The sequence below is a fragment of the Chamaea fasciata genome, unplaced genomic scaffold (genome assembly GCF_029207755.1).
Source record: "Chamaea fasciata isolate MVZ Bird 193981 ecotype frontalis unplaced genomic scaffold, bChaFas1.0.hap1 SCAF_47, whole genome shotgun sequence".
Taxonomy (NCBI): Eukaryota; Metazoa; Chordata; class Aves; order Passeriformes; family Sylviidae; genus Chamaea; species Chamaea fasciata.
This window is the reverse complement of record NW_027094132.1, coordinates 1,122,799-1,139,003: the sequence shown is the minus strand read 5'-3', so window position 1 is coordinate 1,139,003 and position 16,205 is coordinate 1,122,799.

The window sequence follows — 16,205 nt, the reverse complement described above, 5'->3', positions numbered from 1 at the left end:
CTGAACAGGGCTGCCTTTCACTGTTCTTTCCTTACCATAGTTATTATACCTGGAAGTGAAAGGTTTTACACATTGTACAACCTACCCAAAAGAGTACCTCCCTGCAATGAAGCAAAACATGAAAAACTGTTCTCACGGTAGTACTCCAAGGGAGGAGAAACACATCCCTAAGAGCTCTCTCTGACCTCCTTTTTTTGCAAGCTTATATTGGGATGGGGCAGGGACAATACCTAATCAAATGCTATGAAGGATCTTTTCAGACAAAAAGGCAAACTTTGTCAATACCAGATAGAGAAGTTCAGACAGACCTTTTGAGCAAGAAGTAGGAATTTAACGGTAAATACCACCACTACATCTACTTTCAGATGAGAATATTCATTGAGAATTTAACAGAAAAATAGATTTCAAAGACAATAAACCATAATCCTTAGCTCTAGACAAACTCCCCACAGTACCAAGCCATGGCTCAATTCAAGTGATTTTGAGTGAAAAGCTCCTTTGAATGAGGCGCATGAAAGGTTTGACCTCAATTTTGCATTTCACAAGGCAGGTTATTTTTCAGAACATCAAATAACCAACCAAAATACGGGTCAGTTGTTTGACCAGACTATGTTTTGTGAACGAAATCCAACAGTTCAATTACAACTTAGCAAACTCAAGCCATTTAATTCCAAAATCCTAAATCATGCTGGACATCTATGAATTGCAAAACTGCACAAGGTCAGGACCTCTCTTCTGATCCTTGGCCACTTGGAAGAAGGGAATTGCAGAAAACACCTACTGAACAGTACAAAATTTGAGCACTGTTTTCTTTTGCAAGCACACCATTCTCTCTCTTGTCTCACTGATGGCAACGAGCTTATTTCAATCAACATGTTTTCTGAAACACTTAAAAGATGAAGAAAAAACCTTATTGCTCGTGCTCTGAAGATACTACCATTCACTGCCACAAGACAGCCTGAACTCCAATAGAGCCATTAACAAAGTGGCCAACTTGCACGGAGAGTCAGTTTTAGAAGAGTGGAAGGACTGAAACCAGAGAAATGACTTGAAGTGCTGCCTAATCTGCCCCTAGAGCTAGAGAAAAGCAGACAGTATTTGAGCCTGAATGCTCTCACTGTGTCATTCGTGGCTTCAGGCAGTCCACACAAATTTGAGATTTGAATTTGGGAGTCAGCAAACAGGATTCAAGGCTTTGTAGCTACAGGTGGTCTCAGAGCTCTGAGATTTGACTTTCTTTGAAAGATATTCAAGAACTAAAAAGACGCAACAAAACTCAACTTATAACAACGTTCAAAGTTTTACTTTACCCTATATTTGCCTGGTCATTAAACCTGGAAGAGGATTTAAATTTATTTCCGCTCTTTTAGAACTATAAATGCTTACGCCAGCCAGGTTATTGTCCAATTTCTATTCCTAGCATTCTGAATGATAGTGATGACTTTCTTTTTACATTTATTATAATACTTACATGGACAGAAGTAGTGGTGATGCATAATTTTGGCTTTCTTAATTCGGCCGAGACTGTCTTATGGATTTAATTAAAATTCTGCTACCAAAGCTCTAAGTTTTTGACGTATTGGCAATGCAGAACTATCACCTTTTATTCATTTAATTGTGTAACCACCTCAACCCAAAAGTATCTTTACCCACAATCTGCTTGGTCATTCCATCACAACTATTAAGGACAACTGAGTAACCTGTTCCCATAAAGCACAAAGATTAACAAATGTTTGGTTGGGGTTTTTTTTTTGACCGCCACACAAAAAAAGTGCACATTTTCAACACATCTTTTGGGCAGAATGACAATTATACACACAGCATATGCTGTTTGCCTCTGTAAGTTATAGCCAACTTTTCTATTCTTTCCTCTAACAATAAATTTGAAGTGTGTACTACATTCATATAAGAAGAATATATAACCCAAGAGTGCCGGCTGCAGCCCCACAAAGCCACCAAAAGTTTATTTTGTCTCGCAAAAGAAGGCAAGCACCTTTCAGAGGCACCACCATTTCCTTCTCTCCTGGATACAGAGCCCTTCAGGCAGATTTGGCACACACGCTTGCATTAAGAGGACAAGATGGAGCAGTTCTGTCAGTGCAGCAGATTAAAAAAACCTGCCACCAAGAGGCTTTATTCCAAAGGCAATTCTCTGATTCACAAAAGGTCTGCCTACCATACAGCCAAGCAGAGGCTCCCAGATGGTGCTGGCAAAGCAATCTCCACTTTCTCCCAACAGCACAGCAGCATGTTGATGTCTAGTAAAAAATATTTCCAGTCCTGATCCCTTTGCTGTCAGTTCTGTAACATGCACTGCCCTGATTAAATAAATAAAAGCCTATCAACCACCAGCAGTTTCAAGACTTACGTGAAGCTCTCCTACTCTTAGGGGAAAAAAAAAAAACCCATGAAGTCAGCATTTAAAACCAAGAGAAAGTGCTTGGAATTATATCTCTTTCTTAATGACAGTCCCACTATTCCCTAAAGTTTGGGGAAGTTCTTTAAAGCAGCAACATTTTTGGCCAGGTGATCAATAGCTTGCTCCAGTACGAGACAAGACTAACACTGGACAGGTACCTCTAAAGTCACCAGAAACCAGCAGATTGCAGTTGGCTTCCCTCACAGACACACCTCTAAGCGATCTTGGCTCCCAATTCCAGTCTCTTCCACCCTGGGATCCACACATGAACAAGTGGACTAAGCAGCATTGCTCAAATCCTGCTGCACTTGCTTAACCTCCATAAGATTTCCCAAGAGAGCTTTACTTTGTGTCACTTCTGCTCTCCTTCAATCCTGCAGCTCTTCTGCAAGCTTCTGCTCAAGACTTAGCACTGACTACTCAAAAAATCAGAACACAGGAACTCAGAAATATTTCAACAATTAAGCTTTCTTCTGGAGTAGAACCAACCATAGAAATCATACAAATAGCATATTTCCCTGACTTTTATTTTAAACTTAAAAAAAAGTCCACATTAATAAAAGGACCTTCATACATTGATAAAGTATTTACCAGATCAATGAATAAAAAGGTTGAAGTTTCTCTCAAAGGGAAAAAAAAAAAACAAAACAGACAAAAAAAAAACCAAACCCCCCCCCCAAAAAAAAACCCCCACAACCAAACAAGTCTAGGTGGGAGATAATAGGCACAAGATCCTGTGTCACATTTTATGTCTTGAAGAAAAAATAATGGGGACGTTTGGACAAGTATTTATCAGAACAAAGCCTACAGTGGCCCCTGAGGATAAAGTCAAATTTTTCCAATGCCAGCTAGTCAGTAACTCATTGAGACTGGTAAAAAACTGAACTCAAGGACACTGGCAAAAGCAAGATTTGAGAACTGTAGATATACTATCAAATTTCTACCATGTGAAACCTATTTTGATGGCCACAACCAGCAAGACACATTCCCTAATGCACACATTTGTCATACTCAGGTTTGTTACACTGGGTGATTTAAAGTGACCCTGCAGAAAAACTGGTTTGCAAAGACAGCAGACAAGAAAAACTTAGAGGCCACAAAGAGTACAAGAGGAAAAACTGAACTTGCTAATGATAGTTCAGTTCATGCACTTGTGTATGCAGACCCAGCCAAGCCACCAGAAGGTGAATGAAAAATCTGAAAGCACAATTGAGCAAACCTTCAAAAAATACCTATCACTTAAGAGACCAATTTCATATGCACGTGATGCTGAAAATTTAGAAGAATCAAAAGAATTGAATACTTAAGCAGGAGGATAAGAGTCCATACCATTGACACGAGATCATTTTTTCCTCTTAAAACAATGGGAGAAATGTCTTGTATAAAAACAATTGTTTTCTTTAGGACTTCTGAATTGCACTAAATATTAACCTTCCTAAAACTGCAATGGCAACCCCAAATTTAAAAAAAAAAAAAACTTGGGACAAGAAAAAACAGTGATATATATGAACACAGTTCAACAGATCTCCATAGACACTCTTACGTTTCAGAATTGAGTTCATATTGACTATCATACACATTAATTTGAAATCCCAGCTTCAGTCTTTCATACAAGTTCCACTTCTCAGCATTTTTAATGAGGAACTAAGATCTTAATAAAGCCATTCATTTCATTGTATCAGAAAGTCCTTTGCCTGCTGTACATTTTCTCTGCAGCTGTAGGCATGCATGAGTATGCCTAGCATGTGCATCTGCGTATTTCTATTTACACTAGGAGTACTTCAATATTCATCTGCAGTTATGTATTTCTGTACACAGCTAAAACCCCATAGCTAGGTTAGACATGAAGCGATGTATTTTAATGGGGGTCAAATCTTCAATCCAGGCTGGGATTTTCTGCTATTTAAGAGAAACAGGCTGTGGAGCATTTGACCTTTTTCTCCAAGAGCAAGATAAAATGTCCCAGATGTGCCAAATTCTCGAATGCATTGTTTGTATCTCTTGTAAGAACAAGTCTCCAGGCACCTGAGCAAAGATAACCCACCTTACATGGATACCTCACAGACCGGCAGCAAAGTGCTGTCATCTTACCAACCAATATTAAAAGCAGGCTACTGCATGAGGCTGCCAGAGAGCCTTAGGCAGCGCTGTTACATCTCACATTTCACACTTGGTTTGCTACAAGAAGCAGCAAAAAATAGTATTTTTGGCTCACCAATATCAACAGGAAAAGACCAAGTGCTTTCCGTAAAGAAGGATTCTCACCTGACACCAGGAGCCCCCTGGAATCTTGGATACAATCAAGCTCTATCAAACACACTGCTGATATATCTTGCAGGTAAGACAGAATTTTACACCAATCTCAGTTTCCCAGCTTAATATATTCTCTTTGCTGTGACAGGTAATTATGCAGAGCAGGACAGCCCTCTCAATTCCTGTCTTGTGAAACAAAGATCGCCTGAATTAACATAACCAGTACAACAAAACACTTTCTAAACTTCCACTCAAGAGAAAAGATTCCCTTCACAAAGACGGCCGCTTAAGGGCATTGAGAGGAGTTTTTGGACTTGGGGGACAGGGACAGAGCAACATTACTTGTTTGTTTTCAGTTTTGTGCAGCTCCTCATCTGCTTCACCAGCTAGTGAGAACTGACAGAAATGCCACCTATCTTATCTAAACAGTTCTTATCTGACCTTTTTTGGCTTCTCTTGAGACAGACAGCAGGACTCTGGCACTGCTAAAGGAAAAAGTACTGCCTGGGATCTCTAAAAACACAGACTCTCAGAAAGAAAACAGTTTAATGCATCAAACAAGAACACTTTCTTCCCTCAATACTGCTTACATATTTTCACCTTTTCAAAGTCTCCAAATAAAGCTTAGAAATTAAACACATCAATGCTACATTCAAATATTTCTCTCTTCTAACCTAAGCCAGAAAAAAAAGAAAACCAAATCAGGAAAAGAAATCCTTATTTTTACTGCAAGAAGTCTCGGTTTTCCACATGAGAAGCCACATTCTCAACAAACAGATGCCACAAGAGTCAACATTATTGAAGAGGGTTGAAGTGAGCTGTCAAATTACCTTCCGTCCTCTGAGGATGTGCACTACACTTCCAGCATGTTTCCAGCTCTCACATTCAGAGTGTGAGAGCCAGGACTAAAACATATGCTGGGCCTAACGAGGTCCCTGTCACATCTTTGTGATAACACATTGCTCATGTCTATCATGTAACACAGGCAGAACATATTCTCCTGGTTTTAGTCCCTTAGATTCCTTGGTCTAAGCAAGAAATTGGCAGCCTGCCAGGCTTCCTATGGACCATTCTGGGGTGGGACCACCAGGTAAATCTCCCCGAGTCCGGCCATGATATCCTAAAGAGAGACACTGCCCTCCTTCCCCATGGATAAATGGCATGATGAGCAGTGCAGCAGGAGCAGGAAGCTCTGCTAAGTTTCCACCACTGCCATGCATTTTCTCTTCACTAAACACCCATTTACTTGCAGGAAGAAAGGCTCCCCTAATAGAACCTGTTCTTTTTATTGCAACCAAGAGGGAAATGGGGAAAAAATAGCTTGAAACTATACCAGTGTCAAGCTATTATTAACTAGCAGGCATACACTGACAGTAGGAGAGATGAGAGGGCAAGAGGACTTTCAATAGCCAAAGAGCCCTTTCATCATCTGACCAGCTTCATCTATTGTATTCAAATAAGTGTTAAAATACAGAGAAATCACACATATCTAGTGCCTTTACAACGAGTATCCAGTTGCAGATTTCTTTCTGCACGTGACTAAATTTAATGCATCCTTGCCGTGTACAAAAAAAAAAAAACCTTGTGAAATGAGAGGTGCTAACATTTTCTAACAAATGGGATGACATTACAGAACAGGATCCTTTTTGTTACTCATGAAAACAACATGCTCTTGGTGCAATTGATTTCACACATAAACGGCAACAGTTTCAAAGCCCAACATGGCTATTTTGGGCCAGTTAGTAGAAACCCATTTCTAAAGCTGATAGCAGCTCTGACAATTAATTACAAGCTCAAGATCAAGCAGGTCAAATCCTTGTGAAATCCCTAGACATCAATCAGAATGACTCCTGAGGGCCTCCACAGAGTTCAGAGCAAGTATTCCCTCTGTTTGCAGATCATCTTTCAGTGCCTCTGAGCTGCACAGATTATCAGCATGAAGATTTTATGGAATAAGATCAAGGTAAATAGGGCCAGGAGGTGTACAATTTCCTGAGTTTAGGTTCAACAGACTTGCCACAGGTAAATAACTGCTCACTTAGGCACTTATACATCTTACAGCCAGGTGAGGGGTGGGGAAACACTCACAAAGGAGATTAAAACACACTGCAGGGCAAACTGCAATTCCACCAGTCCACATCTGCAAAACTCACTGACCACAACCGTGCTCAGCATTCCATAAAGACTCTTAACGAATTTATGCAGCAGCAGTACAAGTTGACAAATACATTAAAAACATTTTTAAAAAATAACTATTATGTCATGATGTTCCTCATGCTGATCTAAGTCAGGGTAAGAGCTGAAGGGCATTTCCTTGTGAGCTGACAGGCCCACAGAAATAACCCAGCCATGACTGTCCCCAAGGACAACAAATGGGGCAGACCCCACTCTTCCAACAGGCTGAGCTAATCAACAGATCTGCACATCTACTGCAGAATCTGCAGAAGAAATCGATTGAAACCATTTCTTGTTATGGATTCATTTTGCCAAAAAATTAACTGTGACGGGCTGGCACGGTAATGACTTGAACTTTTCCACAATACCATGAAGTACTGATGCTTCTGGAAAAACAAAGCAGATTCTGATGTGCCATTTAGCCTTCCTAGAAAGAAACCACGCCAACAAGATGAGATAATCTTGAAATTGCCATCTCCAAGCTTCCTAAAACTGGAGAGAAGCTTTGAAATCTATTCGGACTCTGATTAAACTCAGCAAGCAACACGGTAAAAAATATATTAAATAGAGCTTTTAAATAGACAAACTGCAACAGTATTTACTTATTTTCTTCTATTTCTCCTCCCTGGAATCAAGCACTCAGGCAAACTTCTCACTTCTACAACAGCATATTGACTTTTTGACACTATGATCATTAAAGTCAACGTGGAAAATACATGCCCAAATAGAAAATCTAGATGCTGAAAGGAATATCAACCAAGTCAAATCCAACTTCTAAAAATAAAATCCTCAAGAAGTGAGTCACCCACCCCCAAAACTGTACCACTTATAGCTACTTTATAACAGAAATGCAGGAAATATCAAAGGCCTTTTTCCACTTTGGAGGTTTATGCACAAAGCTGAAGTCCAGCACACGTTTGGTTGTTAATGGTTGAGACCTCAAGCAGAAAAAAAACCCACAAATAATCCCCAGCCAACAGTATAAATCAACCTAAAGAAAGCTCATCATTTACTGAGTATCATGGCCATAAAGCTGCCCAACAAAGAGAGGGCAAGACAAACTTCATACTTGTATAGCAATCTAAACTGAAAAGCATCCAAACATACCACGTGGAATCACTAGTGCGACAACCAAGACAAAAAAAAATCTCTGCTATCAATCTTCAGCAGCCAGCTCACACTTTTTTACCCTCTTTTATAAGCCATTTCTTCTTACAGAGTCACTTCCAGGCCCTCACTTTGAGTCTACCGTGTTTGACAGATCAGCTACAACATTTTTCTTCTGTAAAACAACAGAACTTAGACCAGATTTTACTCAGCCACAGACTCTGCAAGCTCAGGTGTCGTTGCTTTACACTCACTGTGTCAGGTTCTCCTTCCACCAAGCCTGAAGGTGCCACAGTGAAGGAGATCTGGAACTTGCTGCTCTGATGAAGGCACTTGGTCCAACTGCAGTGTTTCCACTCTGTCTAACTGCAACCTTGATTGATGCCAGCTGCACCTCATTTGTTCCATCACCAGGTTTTCCTGAAGAGTAGCACTCACCCTCCAAATTTTAACCCTGTAGGGGACAAAATTAAATTATATAAAAATATACAATGAACATCTATATTATTTATAAACTGAAATATTTATGATTTATTTAATGAAACTGGAAAGTTTAGCCCTCTAGGGGCTAAAATTAAGGGGACAACAAGTAGAAAGACAAGAGAAGCACGGTCTGTCCAAGAAGTAAAAATCACTCAAGGCCCATCAGGAGTTTGAAAGTTTCCCTCAAATAGTAAAGATCACACAAGCAAAACAGAAGTCTCCAAAGTATCTAACAGAATCATTTTGTATAGATTACATCACTACATCCACCATTTAGTTAATTCATTAACAAGTGCTAAAACCCCTCCTTTATCTGTACAAAGACCAATCATGCACAGAAAAGAGGAACATATGGGAAAGAAATATAGTCTTGCAACATGCAGGCACGTGGGAGACAGACCTTTTGGGGATCCCGAAGGTGGCAGCACAATTACTAAATTACCTAAGCAAGAGTCAGCCGCCAAAAACTCCTGGGGAAGCACCACAGCCCACAGCTGCCCCTGCCAGTGTCATATGGGACAGCTGCAGCTTGTTTGGAGGAATACCTAAAGGTGATCCACCCAGAAGGAAAGTGATCCTGCTTTAAGATAAGTCTCTAGTTCTTAAAGGATTGCTGAAAGTAAGAGTACATTTATTTGTATGTTTTACACTTAACACTTGCTTGAATACCCCTCCAGAAATGTTGTTAATCTGATAACTAAGAACACGCCATTAAAAAAAATGGCATGTTTTTGTCTCTTTCTTTCAAAAGTAAAATATTCCTTGTTGTTTAATGGAAAAGCAGGCTCCTCTCCAAACACATCCTGTGAGGCCTTTTCCAGTGAAGCAGTGTGCATAATGATAAATGAAAAAGGGAAAGGTTCTTGCAAGTATTTTTATCTGTGTTATGCAGAGGTTGATCTGTTACACCCCAAAATTATTTTCAACTTCAACAATTCACCTTTGCCAAATCCCTAACTCACTGTAAAACTCTAATAGGTACACACAACATTTCTTGTGAATAAGTTTGCAACAAATCCTACAAGTTCACCCTCAGGAAAGGTGGCAAACACCCCGAGGGAGTATACAACACACAATATACACTCCTTGGAAGTGGAGGGAGCGAGATTTGTCCTTCCTCCTCCTACTTTTTTTGCCAAGAGTGAGGGAGTCCCAAGGAACCATTTCAACACTTCAAGGAATGGCTCACATGCCAGGAAAGGCTCTGACACACTGACTGAAAACACTGGGAGGAGGGAGGACACACAACACATCAGCCAATGCAGATTTTCGGCTGCCTTGGACATTATCCCTTCACAACAGCCACAATCTTTTTCCATAGACATTCTCCCCAGGTAAAAATCCAGGCGTGATGGTGAAGGGGCTAATTCTTTACCCCATTTAGAATTAGTCAGAGATCTTCACTGTGTTTGTGACTCGTGCTCTCTTCACTTGAAACAGCTCCCACAAGACCTTGAGGGACAACTTGCTTCAACTGCCAGGAGGTCAAACTTGATAAAATCTTCAATATTGTCCTTTCCGGTGTATTTCCTTATCCTCCTGTTCTTATGAGATCTGCCTATACTGCAGGACCAGCTATCTGCTCTAAAAACATGGCTCTTGTATGAAAAATACAAGCCAACATAGAAAATCTAGATGCTGAAAGGAATATCAACCAAGTCAAATCCAACTTTAAAAAAAAAATCCTCAAGAAATGAGTCACCCACCCCAAAACAAATGCAGCAGGAGAGGCAACTTATTCATCTCACAGAGATCATTCTCCTATCTCTCCATGCTCTGCTCCAAAGTGTGTTCAAATCAAAGGATCTCATTTTTTTCCTCTTCCCCTCAATTGTATTTAATTAGGCTTTTTTTTTTTCCTTTGAAGTCAAGGGAAAGAGGCCTATTTATTGCAAGGAATATTTAGCCTGGCCTTTTCCTTCCAGTGGTCTACCTCACTGCATCTTCAAACCCATTGTTCCATGGGGACAGGGAGGCATCCAAATAAAGATTAAGAAAAAGGCAATTCCTGTGGTGTTATCAATTGAAGAAACAGGATCACTTTTCCCAGTGTCAATCAACTTCAATACACTAATAAAATTAACAAATATCAAAGTGGTTTGGGTCTGAAATAGAAACATTTCCACTAAATCTGAGTAGCTTTTCCAAATACTGGGCAAATAGTTTGATACACTTTGAAATACTAAAATATCTCCAGTGCTCCAAGATGAAGCTGAGCAAATTTCACTGAGTGAAATGAGAGTAGACATTGTTTGCACCTTCGAAGCATGCACCATATTTTCATCTTGGTGTTTAAAACAAGGCCACTACAAGGAGAATTTCCACTGGCCCAGCTGTCAGTAACTGGTTTTGTGACTTACCTGCTGGGGAATTACTCACTTCCCATTGCAAATCTGAAATCACTGTTCATATGGACAAATTGCTCCTGACTGCACCCTGATGATGTGTCCTCAGTCCAGCTCATGGCACTGGCAAGATAAATGTGTAGAATGAGATTAGGGGCAAAACACTAACAAAATTTGCTTAGATCAAAGAGATGCACTCACATCCTGTCAGTACTACCTGACATCTTCCTGACAATATTATGAGGCAATTAATGTCTGTATGTATTGGCTGATGGAGGTGAATTATGGTAAGTTCTAGGAGGCAACTCTCTAAAGCAGGGGAAGCTGATTAATTACCCAGCAATAATTCATTATTGAGACATTTAGGTCGACTTGTGCACCACAAAGTCAGAGGGAGCAGGAAACAATCAAACCGATGAATACTGTTCAGACTAAACTCTTTGCAGCTATAGCCATAGAGGCACATTTACAGAGAAAATGACACCATCTCAGAGAAATTAGGTGCCTGGAAGCAAATCCTCAAACCAAGTGGGCAGTCTCCATCCCATACAAGGGATGTATCTGCACATGCAGCAGGAGCCCCTGTGCTGGCATTCTCACTGTTTCTCAGGTCTACCTGTTCCCTGCCTCAAACAATGATCACACACCCGGGGCACAAAGGAGGAGCCAGTCTGCAAAGCCTTGGGCTTTCATCTCACACTGCTACACTGAAGCAAATGGACAGGAAAATAGAAGAAGCCTGAATACACCTCTGCTGATAAAGATCTGTATGTTAATACCATTAACATTGACTACATCTAATTTAAAGCCGATATCTGCCTGCATATCACATCCAAGTCTCTTTTCAGGTGTACAAAAAATGTGTCTATTTCACAGCATTTCTTCCTTTACTTCTCCACCTGGATCATACAGAAAATACACTTCTTGGCCACCAGCAAATCATTACCCCTTATGGGGACTGTTCCCCAAAGAGTTTAAGTACCAGAACAATGGACTACTGCACACCACCAAATTTCAATTGTGACTTAACCATTCCACAAAGGGGATTTACTGTAGTGACACCTCTCAGGAAGACACAATTATTGCAAATTTCACTGACATTTTCCACTAACAAAACACCACTTCTACTTTAGCAGTGATTCAAAGATGGAAACTTTCCATAAAGCCTTTTCTTTCCTCTGGGTGTCAGAGTTGTCCTCAAAGTCCTTCTGTGTTAAAAATTAATTGTCTGGTTTGGTCTAACACACCCAATGTATTAGTTAGGGAGTACATGCGCAGTAATATTTCAGAAAGGTTACAACCCTCCTCCCCAAGATCTTGGATGGCAATTTTGGGTTACTCTGAACCTCTCTCCAGCTTTGGCTTCTGAACTTTTCCTTTAATCTACTTTTCAATTCACTTCATGTACACCGATACAGTAGTTTTCCTCTTTTTGTAACCTGGTGTCCAAATACCAGAACGACCGCTTGACCATTTCCATAAGCAAACCATCCTCTGCAAAAGCCTTCAGTCAGAATCTTATTATTAAAGCAAGTTTTTCCAAACAGTTTCTGCTGCAGAGTCAAAGGGCCCTCTGCTCAGAATCCTTTTCCTTAAAAGCATGGGGATATGGATGATTTCTGTGCCTCACAAAGGTCCAGTGCCATTCACCTCTGGATACCAACCTGTTCTTCCATCTGACTGGGGATGGAGTCGCGGAAGATGAGAGGATTTCTCTCTAGCAATGATATCCTGCCCCTTGGCAGATATCAGGCAGTTTAAATCAAATTTCAGGTTTAGCTCACAACACTCAGGATGCTGACACATGCTGGAAGCACTGTCACAGCAGCTCTAGCTTGACTTTCTGTCTACACTACCGCACATCTTAAATCACTTCTGAACAGGATCACTAGAAATGGGCAGCCATCCCTAAATCATCCACGAAAACACAATGGCATTCAACAGGTGTTTGCTTGAGTTATCCCCCTAAGGGAAGGCAGTACTTCAACAGGCATATAGAGGATAAAAGGAATAATTCTGTTCCTAAGAGCTGCCTCCTTCCCCTGTCTCCTCATTTCACATCAACATCTAAGAGGTCAACATTCAAGAGCTTTTCCTACAGTCTCTTCTTGAACCCCTCAGACTTGTTCTCATCTCAGGATATCCAGGTAACTCAGTTTAGAGTTAGTATATCTAGGTAACTCCATTTAGAGTTACTGGAGATTTGTTCATCACCTTTATTATCTTCCAAGCTACTAGGCAAACCAAGTGGGCTATCCTGTCTTATAAATTCCAGCTCTGCCCGACCAATGTATGACAGACATTCACTCCAGGAAATACTGCCAAAAAGAAGACATTTGCCTGATCTTCTGGCTATAGTGGACACCTAGGTACTCTAGGTACTAGAGTAGAGCCATGAAAACCAGAGCATGGCAAACAATGCCTGGCCTAAAATTGTCTCTCTCACACAGAAAAAAAGTCAGAACAATTAGGAGGAAGTCCAAGATTATTTAGAAGATAACCATGCGTCCACCAAAACACTGCACTGGGGAAATGGATGGAGTCTACAGAATTAGAGCAGCTGCCAACATGAGACTGAAGTTTGTAAACACACTTCTCATTGCAACTCTCCACAAAAAACCTTGGGGCCTTTCACTACTCTCCCCAGAGGTTTTGGCCTTGTTATTAGTTTGCTTGGTGCCAGTTTGAGTGCCACTGAATCCACCTTCTAATTTCTCTTCAGAATATTTAATTAGATCAATTTTGTGCTATATTATCATGCTTGGGTTTAACTTTTTGCCTTATTGACCATTATAAAGTCGAGAAAGGATAGGGCCTATCATTGTTTACTTCATATTAGGCACAATTTCTGCATTCTCTGAATACTTCCTCATGAGCCTTTCTCTGCTTGCTTAATTTATCCACTCCAAAAGACTGAATTCATAAACTACAATTACCATGCTTATTGTCATTAGAATATTTTTATGTACTTATAATTAATGTCTTTTAAACATACAGTCAAAGGTTATAGATTGGAAATCATGTGTAACCTTCTGTATTGATATCAAGATTTAGCTCAAGAATATGATTGATCATTTAAATATTTTCCTTTCTCAAGTCATGGAGCATAATTACATAATTACCAAAAAAAGATATACTGCCATATCATCCTATCATCATGCCTATTCTATTATTCCTGTGGATTATTTGAGTAATCCAGAATAATTAAAGTTCTAAAGAGCAAGAATTAAGAGAAAAGATACAGGATAGTTCCTCCCAGTTTTGATACCATGAGACCTGTAAGGTTGACTCTGAAGGCCTCCGACGGGGGTTCAGAATAATTCATTCTGTGTATGATATTCCTTATTTATAGCCAAAGCAGGGATTATGCTTCAGCTTCTAAACATTTACAATCTCTAATCCATTTTTTTCCAACAGGAGTAATTTACCTATCCAAGTCCAAACTGAATGAAAACTACCTTTTGATTTACTAAAATCTCATTATTCTTCTAATTGCAATAGGCACGAGATTGTACAGTAGTAAATCCCTCCAATTTCCACTAACTTCACTGAATACCACACCTTAACTTGATGGGGGATAAAGATATTGAAGGAATTCTATACTGTTTGACAGTTCTAAGATCACACTTTTGCCTTTGCAAACTCTATTCCAACTGCTCTTTTCAACATCACCTCATGCTACACAAAAATCACAATGCAACCTGCACAATGCCGGGCCCCAGCTTCTCCCGCTGGCCCCGCTCACTCACCAGCTCGCCCCAGTGCCGGATGCGGGCCCGGGGCACGCATTTGATGGCCACCTGCGAGCAAAGGCCAGCAGCGGGCTCAGCTCGCCGCCTGCCCCGCCGCGCCCCGATCTTCTCCTCCTCCTCCTCCGCCCTCCTCCTCCTCCTCCGCCCGCCGCCAGCCCCGCCGCTCACCGGGGCGCCGTCCGAGAGCCGCGTCCCCGAGCAGACGCTGCCGAAGCCTCCGCGCCCCGGCAGCGAACCCAGCCGGGACCGGTCCTGCAGGGCCTCCCGCGCCTCCCCTGCGGGCGACACGCGGCCCTCAGCGCTCGGCCCGGGGCCAGACACGGCCCCCGACCGCCCCCCGAGCGCCCCGGGCCGGCCATCCCCACCCGCCCCGGGCCCCGGCGGCTCGAGGCCGGCGGCTGCGCTGCCGAGCGGCGGAGCTCGGGCCGGGCAAGCCGCGGCGGAGGCGGCGGGAGCGGCCGCGCCGCGTCGCGTGTGTCCTCCGCGGGGCCCGGGAGGAGCCGGGGCGGGGCCGGGGGCGGGGCCGCGGGGCTGGGGGCGGCGCCGGGGGCTCGGGCGGGGGCGGGGGACGGAGCGGGGCCGGGGCCGGGGGCGGAGCCGGGGGCGGGGCCGGGCCGGGGCCGGGGGCGGGGCCGGGGCGAGGGCGGGGCCGGAGCCGGGGCCGGACTCGGGACAGGCGCAGCCAAAGCGCAGCGATGCCGCCCTGGCCCCAGGCACTGATGCCCGCCCAGCACCGCCACAGCCAGCACCGCCAGAGCCGGGCGGAGCCGAGACCGCGGCGGGACGCCCGGGGCCGGGGGCGGGCCCGGGGCGTGGCCCAGCCCTGCGGGGGGAGAGGGACGGGCCGGGACGGGGACGCCGAGAGGGGCCGGGGGGGTCGGGAAAGGGACACCGGGAGAGGCTGCGGGACACCGAGACAGAGTGCGGCACAGCGGGAGAGGGAGAGGAGGAACAGGAGAGGGACGGGGAGGGGTCGTAGACGCCGTAGACTCCGTAGACTCGCTGCTGCCGCTGCCGCCGCTGCAACTGGAGCCCTGGGGCCGTTTGTCCGCGTGTCCGTTCCACGCTCCAGCCCCGCGCTCCCCGGGGGCAGCCCCCGAGCCGCTCCAAACACGGCAACTTGGCCGTGCTGAGCCCAGATCCAGAGGCCTGACTCCTGCGCCGTGGCGGAGGAATTCCCTCGGTCGCTGCTGTGCATTGTCCCTGCTGAGGCTCAGACACTGTCAGGACGCATTCCCTGCTTGTAGGATTCGTGCCCGACCCAAGCACTACGCTTATGTCTCCAGCATAACTTTGCAACAAAAACAGGGGAAGGCAAACTCTGTGTTCGGCCCACGGTATTTTCGAGTGTCTAAAACTCACTAACACCACTCGTGTTCCTCTGGCTGTCCAAATCCAGTCCCGTAATGTTGCTGTCTGTCCAGTGTGGGGCTCTGGTTCCATCTCTGAGGTGTGTGATGCATCCAGCTGGCAGTGCTGACTGACAGCTGGAGTCAGCAGAGGCATGGGTTAGTTACTCTCCATTCCATTGCAAAGGAATTCCTCTGCTGCAGCCAGGTGTCGGAGGCAATAACTGTCCTGTGCTGCTGATGCACTGCCTTCTCCAGCTTATTTAGTGATCTGTCAAAAAAAAAAGATCATTTCGCTGATTTGAAAAGCAACACGCTGAAC